The 17512-nt window shown below is 39.3% G+C and overlaps 1 long non-coding RNA gene across 1 annotated transcript in view; it reads left to right on the forward strand.

Moving 5' to 3' along the window:
- LOC110343256 overlaps nt 1-17512 on the forward strand; it is a 202365-nt gene that overhangs the window by 55050 nt on the left and 129803 nt on the right. Inside the window, exon 2 of the long non-coding RNA XR_002385466.2 lies at nt 13432-13504. This is a non-coding gene — a long non-coding RNA (uncharacterized LOC110343256). The remainder of the gene's footprint in view (nt 1-13431; nt 13505-17512) is intronic.

Consider the following 17512-nt stretch of genomic DNA (forward strand, 5'->3'; position numbering starts at 1 on the left):
CAGTGTCTCATGTCTTAGAAAAGTAAAAAAAAAAAAAAGAAATCCCTTCAGATCTTGTTTTCTATTATATCATTTTCACTGTAATGTTTTAGTCTTTGTCTTGATCTTCCTATTCACAAATGACATATGGAAGCTAAAGAAATATAGTTGTTTGAAATGCATGCTGCTTAAAAAAAATAGAAATAGAAAACTTGCAGAAGCGGTGATTCGTGATAAGATCAAGCCATAGAACTTAGTATGCAGAGGTTGAGTGAACAGTGGTGGAGTATTGTGTGGAAGGAAACAGCAGGAGATTAAAGCCAGAAGCTTGTTGATAGTTTCTTCTCTAATACTGAGTAGTTACATCAGTGTGGCAAATCAAAGAACTTACATTGGGCTTATTTTCTCTTGGTCATTAAAAAGACTAAAAGCACATATGCTTTATGTTATGTCCTGCTTTTTTCTTTCTAGGACCATGGTATGTGAGTTAGCTTCTAGCACATATTGGTTAGTTGCTGTTTTTCTTAAAATTTCCAGTACTATGCCACACAACAGTCTTTTTGTTGTTGTTAATTTTGACTATATTTATGCTTGTGTAAAAATGAGTACATTCTCACTTGTCCACTACTGTCACCTGGCCCTTCCCATAAACTCCTTCCCAGCCCCAGGTCTTCCCTCCCATCCCTTGACCGAATTCATGACTTTTGGTGTTCCTCTGTGACCTACTTAATTGAACCAGAGCCATCTTGCCTTCTTTCTGACTCCTCTTCTGAGGTATTCTTCAGGCTGTACAGAGGTGGCATAAATGTCTTCTCAGAGCTGAGCACTCATCTTCCACTCGTTCTCAAAATCTTGTGCGACTCTGAGTCTCCACATTCACCACGGTCCACCGGACTAAGGGGATTCTCTGATTAAGGCTGAGGCAAGTATCTGCTTATTACTGCTTTTTACTGTACAATTTTAAACAAAACCTGCGAGAGGTGGGGTGATAACCCTCCAGTGATGCGTGATAAAGCAGCAAAAGATGTCATCAAGCTCAGGCTATCCCAAAGGCTGATAATCATTTTAGAAAGTCACTCTAATTGACAGACCCATTGAACACACAGGTTCTCTCTAGTCTAAGTCACACCCTTTCTTTGCAGACTCAGGGCACTGTGGTCTTGTGAGCTTGTGACTCTGGTCAGTCAGCTCCAAATCTGATTTGATTACTGGTGTTACAGACATCCTTGAGGCATTATTCTTTGTGTTTCCCTGTGAACATTCTTTAGTAGGCAGGAGAGGGTTTAATTGGCTGTTTTTTGAAGTGTAAAGGTCAAGCTAACATTGACTATAAGATTCAAGGTAATTTCCTTAAGGAAAAAGAGAAAGGAATCTTTATCAGCACACTTTCCTTTCCACAGTAAAATACTTTAGTGAACTCCTTGGTTCTTTCCCATTCTGCTTTCCTGTGTAGGAATTAAGTTGCAGTCGCAACTATCCTGAGTGAGATAAAATCATTTTATTATTAGTTTTTGGTGTCTTACGGTCTTGCTGTATCAAATTAGGTAAAGGGCATCACAGCTAATGGTATGCACATATGACATGACTCAGCTTTCTTTCCATTTCTTGGGGGTCTTTTGGGGATTTTGCTACCAGTCTCCACTGAGTCTTTACATCAAGAAAAACATCAAGCCTGAATCTAACCATAAAATACTCTGCTGATTTTGATTGTGATTTGTGCAAAGTGTTCTTTTTTTTTTTCACTGTGCATGTGGTTGGATCTCTAACAACCTAGGAGCTACTTAGGTAGCTGTCTACCCCATCTCTAGTGAGAACAGAGCGGACAGCAACCATACTGACTGTTACCATTTGAATGAAAAATGCACCCCTCCCCATAGGCTCCTAGATTTGAACCCTTGGTGCTCAGTAGGTGGCACTGTTTGGGAGAAGTTATGGAACCTCCAGTAGCTAGAATCTTGCATTGCCAGAAGAAGGGGGCTGTGTGTTGCTGGAGTTGAGCTTTGAGAGTTTATAGCCTTTCCCTCTTCATATTTACACTTCTGCTTCTTGTGTGTGAATGCAGTGTGATCAGCCAGCTCCCTGCTCCTGCTGCCATGCCATGCCTTCCTGCCAAGAAGACTGTGTCTCTCTGCAATTGTGATCTAAATAAAGCCTTTCTTCCTTAAGGGACTTTCATTGTGTTCTGTCACAACAACAGAAAAACAAAACAAAAAAACAATACACTAGCCAAGCATCAGCGTAGAGCAACCCTGATGATTTCATGGTTGTTGAAAGGTTCTCCTTATGATGTAGTGAGGCCCATTTGATTTCTATTTAACAGACAACATGGTTCCCGCTTTACCACTGTCTTTGTGGAAATGCTTCAGAATTGTTCTGCCCTCACTGGGCCATCACTTAGAAGTCCCTGCTGATATTTTGTGAGGATTGAGACATCTGTGTTGAGTTATCTGAGGATGAAGTCATAGGCAATTCCAGTGTTGGGAGCATCCCAACTCTTGAGATAATGGGAATTGTGGGAGGCTATGGGAAAGTCTCTAGTCAACACTTCTTTGAACTTTACCTTTGTACTTTAAGTACCTGCAAAGTGCATGGTAATTAGTAGGTGCTCAATAGAAACTTATTGAACAAGTGTGTGAAGGTTCATGGAAAGATAATTGCATCATTATATTGAAGAATTTAATATACAGCTGTTATTTTGTGCAATTGAAAAGCAGGGATTTGTTAGACATAATTTGTGTCTTGGGTTGTTTGTTGCTTTTGCAAGCAATTACTTCCCAGAAATCCCAAGGTGTACTTTATGAGATCCAAGAGACAGAGTTCTTTCAATTGTAGATGCCCTCTGAATGCATGTTTTGCTTCTCATATATTAAAATTCCTTTTAGCTCTTCAATATAATAAAAATTTACATAATGAAAGTTCTGTGAGAATGAACATTTATTTTGATAATTTTAAATGGGAATTGCTATTAAGACTATTTCATGAATTTTTAAAAATGCCATTTTTTAAATTCACTTTGCACATCAAATTCATTGAAAAGTCTGGGTTGTTAAAACCTTAGAATAGAGCTAGAAACCACCTCTGAATAGAGCTAGAAACCACTTCTGAAGTCCCTCTTCCATTCTCATGTAGTTAACAGTAGTTGATTATTTTTGCTTTCATTAATTAGATCTTTCCTACTACTCTGGTGCATTTGCTACTACTTCATTCATTTGCTTACCATTTTCCTTCTCTGGTGCAAATTTACATCTCGTATGCATCCTTGGAATGCATTCTCCCATGCCAGCACTACACCACATTCTATGAAATGATAACCAGCATCTCTGCCATGTTCATGGTTAAGCAAAGGAACCAGCTCTTACCTGATTTGGTTTATCTGTCGGTGAAGAGTTGCTTCAATACAGTATAGACCATTGTCTTATCCTCTCCCTTTCCCTCTCTGCTGGAAATACACTATACAGTATTTCTCCCAAGTGCATGCATTTGACTCCAGCATATCTGACACATCCTCTACCTCCAATGTGTTAAACAGAAGTATCTGGTTAGATGGTAAGGGGCTTAACTCCCACCTCTAAGGTTCGAGTTCAGCACCTGATCAGTTTCTACTTCTGAGCTTCCTGCTTGAACTGATTACTCTTGAGACTGAGCTCCTCAGACCTCTTTAGAAACTCATCTCGGGGACTGGATCTAGAGTGTGCTCCTGAGAAGACACCAGAAGATCCTATTCTCTCCTTTTGCTTCCATCATCTGTGGTATTAGACATGGCTACTTTAAAATTGCTCTCTGAAATTGACCCAGTGAGAGCAGGAGTTTTCTCTGGGACAAGTGAAACATACCTCATTAACTGAAGATGGAAGAAGACAATTAACCACTGTGCCTGGAACTAAGAAGACACTCGGTAAATGTCTGTAATTCCAGGGTCTCAGTCCCACAGGCTAGAAGGGGTTAGGAGAGGACACTTCCTCCCACAGACTCTGCCCTCTTTTTGCTGTTTTCCAGAGCACTTGTTGTCTCTTCCAGTCTAAGAATGTGAGAGGAATGGTCAGCATCCCATAACTTGTCAGAAGAACTCACCAGTGCCAGCCTAAGCAATTTACTACCCGTGATGATGCCATTCTTGACTGAGTTAAGGAACCCCAGCCTGAGAGCAATTCAGAAGGCTAAGGACTTTCAGAAATTCCTTTCCTTTTTGTTTATAGTCTGTGAACATATGGCCAGAGGCAATTTGTTCAGTTGGCTAAATCACCATGCTAATGAGGCAAAGAGCCCTGGATGAGTTATTTAGCTTGTAGCAGGAAAAGCACTGTTTTCTTTCCGTAAATAACACCCCTGAAGGTGGAAAGCAAAAGGATGGAGGCTACTGGGTTGTGTCAGCTCTAGGCTAGACTGGGGTCAAGAAAAGAGACCCTTGGCTAATCAGGACATGCAGTGGCTCCTCAGAAGGTCACCCAGAACTGATTTCTGGATCTCCTCCAAGACTATGCCCATGTACAGGACTGCAGCAGCATGAAGTCGGACTGGCTGAGGGTTACAGTATGCATGTGCAGGCCTTGTCACCCCTTGACTCTGCAGGCAGTGTAGACTCTTTGGAGAGACTAGCTCCAGTAAAAGCTGTCGGTTAACATGTGAAAGATAGCCCCTGGGCTTCTAAAATGTGTTGGTGCTGCATTAAGGAATGAAAATGAAATATGTTCTCTTGTATTAGTTTGACCAAGGGGGAGCCCAAATGTGGATTCTCACCTTTCTCCCTGTGCTTTCCCTCTGACTACAGTTTGTGGTTACTGATCTGTCTGCAGTCTGTCTTCTGCATCTGTCTGATGTGTGACTGAGACTCTGCCTGTCCTGGATCTGCCTCTAACAAAGGGCTTTCCTTTGTATGTATTGAACAGAGAACATTGCATCGGGAAGGGACAGGAGAGTCTTTACAGAGAAATATTTAAGGAAATTTTGCAAGGGTAGATACCATTTCACCTACTCCAACTGACCCAGAAGCACTGCGTCCTGTAAGCACATGTGAGCAAGCTATATCCATTGACTGGTTCCAGCATTCACAGTGGATATTTGTTCTTTAAAATTGCTTCCAACATGTTGGCTGCTTTCAGCAAATGATTAACACAACATACACATACATGTATACATCAGGGGCATAGAAGATTATGTAACTTGAGATTCTGGCTTAATTGCACCATGTTATATTGTAAAAAGCTGATTGCATGGGAAATCCCAGGCAAGTAGGGTTGGTTACATTGTTCTATTAAAGGCATATTAAACTTGAACGGGATGAGCACACAGTGAGACAGCAGGTTCAGTACAGGGTCTTAGGTGATCTCAGTGGGTGTTGTTCACCTTGCCTTGAGGTCTCCTTGAGATCAAGAGGTAGTTTCCTAACATGTCCCTATGAAGGCAGTCTGCTGTACTGTGTCTTTTGTGGTGGATTAATGCAATGCCTTCTCACTTTACTGAAATTTGCAAATCGTTTTGAGCAAAATGGTTTGGGATATAGTCACATTTTTTTTTTACTTTGTAACTCAGACTAAAACCATGACCAACAAACAATAAATTCTACCCTGAATCTTTACAAAGTTCACTGATGACTTTTCATTAATCATCTATGCACCTATATTGGAGCAAACATAATTTTATGCTAGTCCCTTATAGAGCAACATATCTTCTCTCTGTTGCCAGGAAAGAGACTCTTGTAAATGGGACTAATGCATCTATAGGACTTGACCTTCATAACCCAGTCATTGTCCAGATACTGTCATATTGAGAGTTTGATTTCAGTGTCTCCTTTCGTTTACTTGCTGTATGAGGAATTGAACCTGGGGCCTTGTGCATTCTAGGCTAGACTCTTTCACTGATCTCTCTCTTCATCTCTTTTTTCCCTTTCTTCTTTTTTCTTTGTTTCTTTATTTTAGAAAAGGCCTCCCATTTTAGTTCAGTTTGGCTTGGATCAAACTCCATCACCTATCCTGGCCTTGAATTTGTTTCAATTATCCCTTAGTCCCTCCAGTGTTGGGATCATAGGCACGTAGCATAATACTTCACCTTTTTAATTTTCAAAATTTGAATCCAAGTTTTCTATTGCCGTGATAAAAGACCATGACCAAGAGTTTATTTCAGCTTCTGATTCCAAAGGGATAAAAGTTTCTCACCATCACAGTGAGGGGCCACGGAAACAGCAACCGTGGTGAGCAGGGACTAAGGATCAAGACTAGCTACCTTCTATGTGGGCACAGACTGTGTGCTTTCAATGAGCAAATGGGGTGCTCTGGGGTCAGCAGTGACCTATAGACAGCAAAATGAAGCACAGAATTGCTTTTCATTACATTTTTCTTTGCTATTTGGTGGTGTAACAAGGCAACATCGGACTCCAGCCTGTCTGAAAGTGCGCAAGACTGTAAAAATCCTGTGTGGAAGCTGTTTACTTCTTGGGGGCGCCTGTCTTCAACATCTGCCTTCCTCCAACCTGCAATGCTATGGTTTTCTTCCTGGTGCCTCACTCTCTAGTTAACTGCTAACTTGCCATCTTTGGTCGTGAGCCTAGCTTTTTAATGGCCAGGCCATCTCTCCAGCTCTAGTTATTTCTCAAGCTCTGTTTTCTGGAGAACTTGTGTTTGTGTATTATAGTGATGAACTCTTTCACATCTAATTCATGGGGAATGACAGTTATACTGAGCACAGAGAGGTGAGGAAATCCATACAGGATCACACAGCTAGTAGGGGAGGTAGAGCTTCCATCTTAATCATTTATTATGTTAATTATTGAAAACAGATTCCTACACCCAAATGGTTATGCTATGAACAGCAATCTCAGAATACACTGGGTGTCTTCAAAGATGGTTTTCACTACTCAGCCTAAATTATTATAAGTAATATATATATGTATATATAAAACATTAAAAATGTGTCCTTGAACTCAATTACAAAATCAAATCACAAAGAAATCCCCAAAGCTTCAAGGATTTGGTCACACATATAAGCAAAGTTGTTCACACACATCCCTCATATATAATTAGTAATAACACCTGAATGATAATGAGAACTATGCATCTCAAACAGAAATGTAAACTTCTATGTGTTTCATAAAAAGTAGCACCAAGGCAGCAAGGGGGAATTCTGTTTTCCAGAGGAAAGAACTAGAAGCAAAGACAGCATCCGAGGATGTGGATGGACACTAATATCGATGTGAAAATCTGCCACCTGGAAGTGTGTAACAGTTAAAGCAAGAGGGGAGAGCCACCTTCATCTTTCAAGTCCCCTGTTGGTCAACTGGGGGCTTCAGAAAAAGGGAAAATGGCATGTGTGCCATTGCCAGGAAGGAGGACATCAGAGCTGGGCAGCATCTCCTAGTCTGTCACTGAAATAGTGGAGAAGGCCCACAGAACACAGATGTTTGTTCCTCAGACTGCAGGATCCACGCATAGAGCTCTGGAACGATCACACAGGGCCCGCCTGCTAAAGAGCCTGGTGTATGGGGAGCCAAACAACTCTTGGGATTGCCAACAGCCTCCTAATTGTCCTGAGACAGCTGGGCATGACTGGCACCTGTGGAAGAAATCAGACTGAGCCCCAGATGTCATGGAGTGGGCTGCCCTCCCCACTACATTCCCAACAGGGAAGAACAGGGCACTCATATTGATTTTATATATTTAATATGGCCACACTTAATGGCTTATAGATTTTTGTGGCATTAGGTGTAGTTAGAGATGTTGCCTTTGAGTCATAATTTCAGGGGACTTGGGAGGAATGCTTAGTTACTTATTTGGACCATAGTAAAAAAGTCTTTGCCGGTTATTTCAATTTATGTGAAGTCGAAAGAGACAGTGCTACCCAACCATCGTAAACCTTGTGCTTAATTCAGCCTCACAATGGCTTCTTGGGTTATTTACGGAAGGGATGTTGGGAAACATTTCATTCTTGCTTTGGGAATGGGACCCAATATCTGTTTAAAATAGTGTGTTTGCTCTGTTGAGGCTTGTTAGTATGTGGTAATTGTGGTTTTTCTACACCCCATCAGCTCAAAACGGTCTCCATTTATTGTTTGGGACAGCCCTCTCTGGTCCTACAAGCTCAGACCCCAGTGATCTAGCATCTTTATATGCAGACTTCAGAGAAAAGTGAGACTCGAGATTTTTGTTATCTGAGGCAGGCATGGGACTTGTAGACTGCTGATTTTTTACTCAGGGGAACTCTAATTACAGCTTAAGAAGAGAGATGCACTTTTAATCCAAATTGTTGAAAACTGAAAACACAGGGCAAGGAACAGTGTCTTAGAATGTGAATGAAAATGGTATGGAGAATATTCGTCTGCATCCAGAAGACAAAGGGTCAGAGTATGAACTGAAGACTAGAGATACACAAATGAAAGGGACCCTGTGTTTCTAGTTTGACATTGAAATGGGGTTTCAGTGTAAAATATGTATGGATATTAAGGTTATATCTCTGAATTGCACACACATACACATACATGCAGGATCAGACATGACCATGGCCGTCACATAGGCTCATCATACATTGCTCAGATTGTGAGGTGGAACCTTCCTGTCTTCCTGGAAGGTTCCTTTATGTTCCCTTCCACTCATTACCCAGACTTCTCACAATGATAGTTGTTGTGATATGTGACATTTCACAGAGTGTATGCTTCTGTGTCTGGACAGAGACATTGTAAGTACCCTTGCTTTTATCTATATAGCCACAAGGGGTGTTTCTAAGTCTTGAGTTGGACCAGGTAACCTGCTTGGACTCTGCAGACCAGTTCTGTACTCCAGCCAGCAATGTCCCAGATGTCTGTCTGAAGCGGCATCAGTTCAGTAGGTACCATGGTTTCCAGACCCTTGAAGATGTGACACCACAAGGGAGAAACATCAACAGAGTTAGAGCCTCAGATGCACACACAAGCAACATCAGAGTTGAGCTGAACACGGTGAGCTTATACAGAAGTAAATAAAATTCAGTGATTGACTCAGGTTGGGACTAACAGTGTTGACTGACTGGCAGAGGAAGTCTTTGGTGTCTTCAAAGGGTACAGGTCAAATTCAGAGGGGCTGCTATCACATGTAGAGGAGGGATGTCTCTGTGTGTTTCAATGGGTAAAGTCTGGGCCTGAAGGCAGAGCCAAGTTGTTGAGGAAAAGAGATTATTACTTCTCTCTCACTTTACCACAGTAGGGAGAATACGAGAATATGACTCCTCTGATGAATTGTATCCTAAATGGGATCAACACAGACACTGCTTTCCTTGGTAGTTTTTGCTGTGGCCCCTGTACTGCACAGAGACCTGTAAGGAAGCCTCTACTCTGGACTCAGAGTCCCTGGAAAGGTCTGCCTTAATTAAGAAGAATGGCTGTTATTTGTAACTCTGGGGGTAGTGTGTGTGTACGTATTCATGAATATGTGGTAAGTCTTGTAAAATGTGTCCATTGTTTTGAACTACAATTCACAGGGAGTAACATGCGTAAACATTAGCGTTTATTCCCATGATTTCAACACCTCTACATACCTTTATGTAATCATGTCCAGTTTTGCAGGTTTCTTGACTCCCCCACCCCCAGTGAACATTAAGTTTTAAGTTTAGACCTTTCTTTATTTGCAGCCACTAGTTAGTCTGTTACCCAGCATGCTGCATTCTTTTTATACCTATGCTTTGTAACTTCTGGTGAAGCCACAGTCAGCATGTGAAAGCCAGATGAAACTCTGGTTTTAATTTCAAAACAGTTCACACTTTATAAAATCAAGCCACTTCCAGAATATATTGCTACGTTTTAAAGTCTTTTTAAAATGTAATTTGATTCACAAATATTAATTGTACCGCTGTGTGAATACAATCTGATGATCTATGATGATGATACAGTGCTTTCTGCCATCACCACTCTCTAATTTAAATATATAGGCTTTGTCTTGAGAACAAACCTGATACTCACTAGTAATCATTGTACATGCTGGCCTCACATAGCCCCAGTCTATGCTCTGCAAGTCTATGTTCTGCAAGTCTATGCTCTGCAAGTCTATGTTCTGCAAGTCTATGCTCTGCAAGTCTATGCTCTGCAAGTCTATGCTCTGCAAGACTCTGTGGCTATTAGTTACATGTGTTCATTTTCTATCTTAGGCATTCACATAATTGAACTCATGTAATATAAAGCCTTTCCATCCACATGCAGTCACAGTGTTTTAAAGCTTCACCTTGTTATAATATTTATTGTTTACAGGTGAATAGTGTTTCATTGTACAGATAGCTAATTTATCTGTTTGCCACTTGAAGAGTTATTTCTCTATATTTTGCTACTGTGAAAAATTTTTCCTTTGGACATCTGTGCTTGAGGTTATTTGTGGACATATAATTTGGTTCTTTACTTTCTGTATCTATGTGTGGAATTGCTAGATAATGTGGCGATTTTCTAAGAGTAATTGTCAAATTGACTACCAAAAGAGCTATAAGCCTCCATTCTCCAGGTAGTGGTGTGGGAGACTTCTATCTCCTCTATTTTTCATCATTTTGTTAAGTGCACCTCCTCTTTCAAAAACTCATTGGAGTCACATGAGATGAAAAGTCACTGCACCCCCTATTTGCATTTTTGAATGACAGTTTATGTTGGACATATTTTTATGCTTCTCTCATTGATATTTCTTATAGGAAGAATCATCTATTTAGAATCATTTTATTATTTTATGATTGAGCTGTAAAAATTTGAATGTATGTTTAAATAAACACCTATACATTGTATATGTACAGCAATAAAACAATCATGTATATGTATAATGATGTGATATGTATGTATGTATGCATCTATACACATATACACACAACTGACAATTTCTTGGTAAATCACACTTAGACATCCTTTTTGGAGATAGGATTTCCTAACATTTTATCCAAATTTTCTTATTCTATTTTTACCTTCTTGGTTATAGGTTCTTAAGAATAAATTTGATGTTCAGTTTTCTATGTTTTTCTTTCATTATTTGTGTTTTTAGTGTTTTGTTTAAGAAGCCATTATCTAATTCAAGGTTATCAGACATGTGCTTTCATTTTATCATATTTAACTTTCGTTCTTATATTTAGGTTTTTATTCTGTTTCAAGTAAATTCTCATCAATGACAAATGGCAAAGAGCCAAACTTCATCACTTATCTGGGTGGACATCCCCTCATTTGGTTGCCATTTGAAGAAATAGTAATATCTCCCACTGAAATGTCTTAGTGATCTCTTTGAAATTTGATTTTTCTTTTTGCTGAATTGACTGATCTATCTTAATAAAGTGACACTCACATCCTTTATTTATTATTAATGCTATCAGTTGTTAGTGTGGCCATGACAGTTGACTTATGATTGCTGATTTTATGTAATTTTGCATATGTGTATGTCATGTTTGTACTTAACATATATACATATACATACACATGTGTGTGCATGGCAGTGTTCAGTGTCATTTGTTTTCCCCTGTAACTCTCCATTTGTTTTTGAGATGGAGCCACTCCTCAAACCCAGTGCTCACTGATTGGCTCAACTGTCTGGCCAGTGACTGCTGGAGATACTGTTGTCTCTACCTCCCTGGCACTCAAGCCATCCACTATGCCTGCCTCTTTATGTGGGTATGGGGAACTGAACTCACTCTTGCATGGCAGGCACTTTACTGACAAGATATCTTCCTAGCCCCTATGTGTGTAATTTTGAACTTTTTACTTCCAAAACAACTTCTGTTTTTTAATCTAAATATGTGCCCCTTATGCAAAGCATCTAGTTGTGTTACATATTTATGTGTCAGTTTTAAAATAAGTCTTTTGTTTAATCCATTTATAGTTATGTGATTAATGATACAGCAAGATTGACATCTGCTTTTTTTTTTTTTGGCTTTGTGGCCTGTGTTTTAATCTATAGGTTTTCTCCACTGTTGTGTTCCTTTGTGTTACATAAATATTTAATGCACTCTCTCAATTTTCTTGTCCTTATATTCTTTCTTGAGTAAGACTCTCAAATAGTCTCTCCTGGGTTTGAAATTATCCAATTAGTTTATAGCAATCTCTATGAAATTAATTCCAGCTCCATCTAAATATGATAGGGAAACTATTCTGTAGACAGCTGTGTCTTTTCTTCCCATTTGTGTTATTGTCATGCATTTCACATCTTAATTCATTAAGCACTCACAAACCTCACCAAGTGAGGATTATTTTGCATAGCTCTGTTTTTAAACTGTTTTGTGTTAGACCAGAAACTATATTTGTACTTTCCTTTACTCTCATGTATTTAACTCTTCTGGAGGGTTATGCACCTTTAATCACTTCTGATGGTACACACTCAGTGTTGAGATGAGGGCTTTCCTTTGGCATTTGGAGACTCGTGGGGGCTGTGATTCTCTCCATGTGATTCCTTAGTCTCTCTCAGAGAATGCCGTCTATGTCTGGCTAGGAACTGGTTTTTAGGTATTATCCACATAGACAACTGTGCCTGGAGTCTCCTTCTCTCGCCTTTATTGACTAGATGCTCACTGGAAAGGTGCATAGTAGGGTTGTCGTTGGAAAACTTTCATCAGGTCTGATTCCACGAATCTGCCTACATGGTGTTTGCATTCTTTGAAAGGCTTCTAAATGTCTGCACATACTCTGTGCTTTCACAGATCCTGGCACCACCATAGAGGAACAGCGAGTATGTGAACTTCCAGTGTGTGCTATCCTTGACATGTGGGATCAGATTGCATCCACAGTATTTGTGTTTCTGATTCATTAGTGACCAACTGTGAGGTGTTACTGTCCATGGCTAATCCATTAGCAATTTGTTTTCAGAGGCAACATTATTTTATATAAATGTTAATAATTAGAAATGGGACTTGTAAACAGGGCATGTGGGAGAGGTAGATTTTATTCTGCATAATCATGTTTTGAGCATGCAATGGCATAATTAAAATAATTTTTAAAAATTACATTTGCTGGTGTGTGTATTGTATGCATGTGTGCACACACTTACTTGTATGCGCATGCCATGTATGTGGAGGTCAGAGGACAATTTGCAGGAGTTGGCTCTCTCCTTGTATCTTGTAAATCCCAGTAATCAAACTTAGATGATTAGGTATGGGAAATGCTGTTACATGTTGCCAGTCCCAGTTAGAGAATTTTATCTCCCTAGAAAAATATATATTTTGCAACAATTAAAAAGCTTTAAAGTTCATTTATTGTAGGTGTTTGCCTGTATGTATGACCGTGCATTAATGGATGCCTGGTGTTCACAAAGGCCAAAAGAAGGTGTCAGATACCCTGGGACTCAAGTTTCAGATGGTTGTGAGATACAATATGGATACTGGGAATCCAAGCAGGTCCTCTGGAAGAACCCAATTGCTCAGCCTGAGCCATCTCTCAGCCCCTAGCAACTCTCTTAAAATTTAGAAGCGTGCATTTTTCTTCATTTCTGAAGGCTGATTTCACTAGGTATAGAATTCCTGGTAACCAGTCTTCTTGTTCTCCAGGATCACAATGTGTCCTACCACCACCTGCTGATAAGAAAGAGATGTTGATTCCTTCCAGGGTCTCTTGTGAACGGTGAGTCCTCCCCAAGTCTCTTTTCCAGAGTCGTCTTCTTTGTTTTCCAACAGTTCACTTCTTACATATTTGGATGTGTAGATAAATATTTTTGTATATGGTTTCCAGGCGTCAAGGTAGTATTTGGGAAACTTTTTTTTTCCCTATACATCTTGTGTTTCTCTGGAGGTTACAGTCAAAAATTTATTGGTATGCCCGACAGTGCCCGCTCCCCAGTTCTAGGAGACTTTATTCACTTTTGCTTTGTGTTGTTTTGTTCTGGTCCAAAGACTGGCCAATATCAGTTATCTCCATATTCCTTGATTCTTCTTCCTGCCCAAACCTGACTTTGAGTCCTCTGAAGAATTTTTTTTCATTCGGTTATTGTGATTTTCTTATTTCTTGATTTCCTTTTCAGAACATTCCCATCAGCAAGTCTTGGGCCACTGACAGTTTAGGTATTTGTGATGCTGTCTTTAAATTTTAAAAAATTAGTTTTTTTTTTTGTGGGCCTGTGTCAGTCTCTCTCCTGCCGTGTGTGTGTGTGTGTGTGTGTGTGTGTGTGTGTATGCAGACAGGCATGTACATGCGCATGCATGTGCGCACACGCACACACACACACACACACACACACACACACACACACACACACACAAATGTGGAGGCCAGAGGTCAAAGTTGTCTTTTTCAGTTGCTTCCACCTTATTGTCTGAGATAATAAAGATCTCTCATTGGACCTGAAGCTGACTAATTAGGCTACTTGGCCAGCAACTCTCCACCTCTTTTCACAGAGCTGGGGTTATAACTGTACTGCCACAGCTGGCTCTTTTGTGTGGGTGCTAGAGTTTGAACTCAGGTCTTATGCCCACATGACAAGCGATGTTGCTCCAAGGGCTTTTGTTAGTTACAGAAGAATCCTGAGTCTGAGATGATGGTTTTGCAATTGAGACCCACTAGGGTTAAAGTTACTTTACTGTCCACAAAGTATCAGATTCATGTTATATGTAGATTTACTCATTATTTTTTCTGGATAAATACTGTGCCTGTGGCAACAATATTTCAAACGTATACCAGGTACAAGCTACTGACGAAGTCTTCCTTAAGTGCATCATGAAGTTCTGGCAGTTTTGATGCTATTGTTGTTATTGTTTAGAAAGCATGCTGACTTCTCATTGAGGCTTTCTGCATAAATACTGGTTTTTATGAGTCCTCTCATTTTTGTTCCCATGCTATTTGGGCCAGCAGCATGCTCCCATGTTTTAACAAACATGGTTGGGCTTCTTGACTGTGTTAAAAGCAAAAGCTCATTTCTCAGATGTTAGCCGGGAAGCCACAAAAGAGTCCATCTCAAATTTGTTGAGTGGCTGAGCAATACTGCTGGTGTTCTCTGCGGTTTAATTCGAATGTCCACTTCCTTTTATCATGCCTTCTAAGCCCTTTCTTATACGGTTACAACAGAAGCAAACTCTTCCTTTGTATTTTTCAGATCTTAGTGCTAACATGATCTTCAAAGGTCCTAAGGGATTGTGATTTAGTTTCAAAACACGACTTCTTTTCAGTTCCTGGTGCAAAATGACTTTACTGTCTTGTCCTGGCACTCATGAACTTTTTATGCTTCTAGTTCCTTCTATGCTGCTGGAAAACACACAAAATCTTTCTGAACATTTCATTTTCATGTCTCTACATCCCAAAGCTTTTTTTCAGCCTATCATCTTAATACATGTGCCTTTTTATTAACCTTCTTGGGGCTTTTGAATCTCTGGAGCTGAAGTAATGATGCCTCTCATGAGATTCTTTTAAGAGAATGAATGAGATAAGGGATTTAAAAGTGCACTTGATATAGTGAAGTTCTGTCTCTTCTTATTTTCAATAGAATTTGAAAAATTGAAATCATGCTTATCATTTTCAATCATATTTAATAGCATGTCATTTTATACCTGTCTTCTCAGAAATATAGATTGCTTCAGTCTCAGAATGCAGTCTCACTGTATTAATCTCCTACAGCTCCATGCTGTATGCTATAGGAGGAGGTATTTATTTATTTTGTAGTCACTAATTTTAATTATTTAGTGATAATCATGAAGTAATTTGAGATAAAGTCTTCAGTGTCCAGTGTCTATTACAAATTACTTATTTTCCATTAGTTCTTTCTGTAGATGAATTAATTACCACTTTGGAGATTTAACTTCCCAAAGTCATGGATTATTAGTTGTCCTTTTTGTGAGATTTTTTCCCCATTTCTTTAGTAGGGAACATGATTGTTTCGCCATGTCTTAAAAGAGCAGTAAACTAAAAATGGAGGCAAATATGACAGTCTGCAGCCAAGAGTGTCCCAACTCAAGGCGTTGAGTTAGCCACTTAGCTTAACATGTTCTTTAGACCAGGAACAAAAATCACAATTTTTAAAAATCAGGGTTTTCATATTCCAAGGGGAACAATTATTTGACAGTTTCTCATAGATAAACAATACATAATAACTATACAAACATCAGATATTTACATAGTCTCTTAGTTTTAAACACACTTTCATGTGTTTTAATCATTTGAACACATGACATGACCCTGCCAATTCTGAGAGCTTGACAAAGTGTTTTTTTTAATCCTCTCAAGTGTGACCATTATTGTTGGAGAAAATTTGTAGCTACATAATTCAGATATTCCATAAATTTTAGCATCACATGAACATTCTAGTTTAATGAATTAAAAGGATCTTTCAGTATGTGTTTATTGCAAATGAGATATTTTGTAGGCATTCAGGTCATTTTTTTCTTTGTGTATATATTAGTGTATGTGTGTCTTAGTGTGAGTGTGTTAGTGTGTGTGTATTAGTGTGTGTTAGCATGTATATGTTAGTGTGGTGTGTTTGTGTGTGTTAGTGTGTGTATATGTTAGTGTGTGTTCATTAGTGTGTGTATGTTAGTGTGATGTGTTTGTGCTAGTGTGTATGCGCTAGTGCGTGTGTATTAATGTGTGTGTTAGTGTGTGTATATTAGTGTGTGTTAGTGTGAGTGTGTTATTGTGTGTATGTTAATGTGGTATGTTTGTGTGTATTAGTGTATGTGTGTTAGTGTGTATGTATTAGGCTATGAAACCTATTCACTCATGGTGTCTCTTTATTTCTCGTCATTATAAGTTCCTTAACATGGATTATAGGTTGCTAACATATTTTAAGTGCACAGTATTAACCGTGGGCAAGGTTGTGTTATACTGAAGAACTCTAGAAGTGTGTGTTGTATATGATGGATGGATTCTTTCTCTGTTCAAAAGCAGCTTCCTTCTCCCCTCCCTGGATACCTCTTCTATTCTGATCCCATGACTGCCGAGTTTACACAGAGGACCATAGTCTTTGTCTTACTGTGACTATTTTAGTTCACTTTGCATCCTGTCCAATGAGACAAAATCTAGGTTCCAAAGATGTCTGCATTGACATGCCCATTGCATTGCAATTGCCAACTTAAGTATCTGTCTACAGAAAAATGGATAAGGAAATGCTCTATTTACATACAGTGCAGTTATTCAGACTCAAAAGCAGAAACATTCCAGATTTCTTCATACATTCACACATTTCCTATAGTTACATTATATGTACTTTTGTCCTTAAAATATTTTGAGACAGTTTATATGAATACATATGGTATAACATATGTCAGAGGAGATTGACAAAGTAGATCATTGAATGTGAAAACAATTCACAGGGCTAAAGAGATGGCTCAGCCATTAAGAGCACTTACTGCTCTTCCAGAGGACCCCAATTCAATTCCCAGCACCCGCATAGAAGCTCACAACTGTTTGTAACTCCAGTTCCAGTGGACCTGACACCCTCACACAGACATACAAGCAAACAAAACACCAATGCACATGAAATAAAATAAACAATAAAAGAGAAAATAATTCACAATACTTCCTGTGGTAGAATAATATTCCTTTGTATATGTGTGTCGCATCTCTTTATCTATTCACTCATTAATGGCTGTTTAGTAAATCCCTGAGAGACATGGGGGGCAGCTCTTGTTGTACTGGATTGAGCTG

Source organism: Mesocricetus auratus, unplaced genomic scaffold, assembly GCF_017639785.1.
Source record: "Mesocricetus auratus isolate SY011 unplaced genomic scaffold, BCM_Maur_2.0 Super-Scaffold_100031, whole genome shotgun sequence".
In the NCBI taxonomy this organism is placed as follows: domain Eukaryota; kingdom Metazoa; phylum Chordata; class Mammalia; order Rodentia; family Cricetidae; genus Mesocricetus; species Mesocricetus auratus.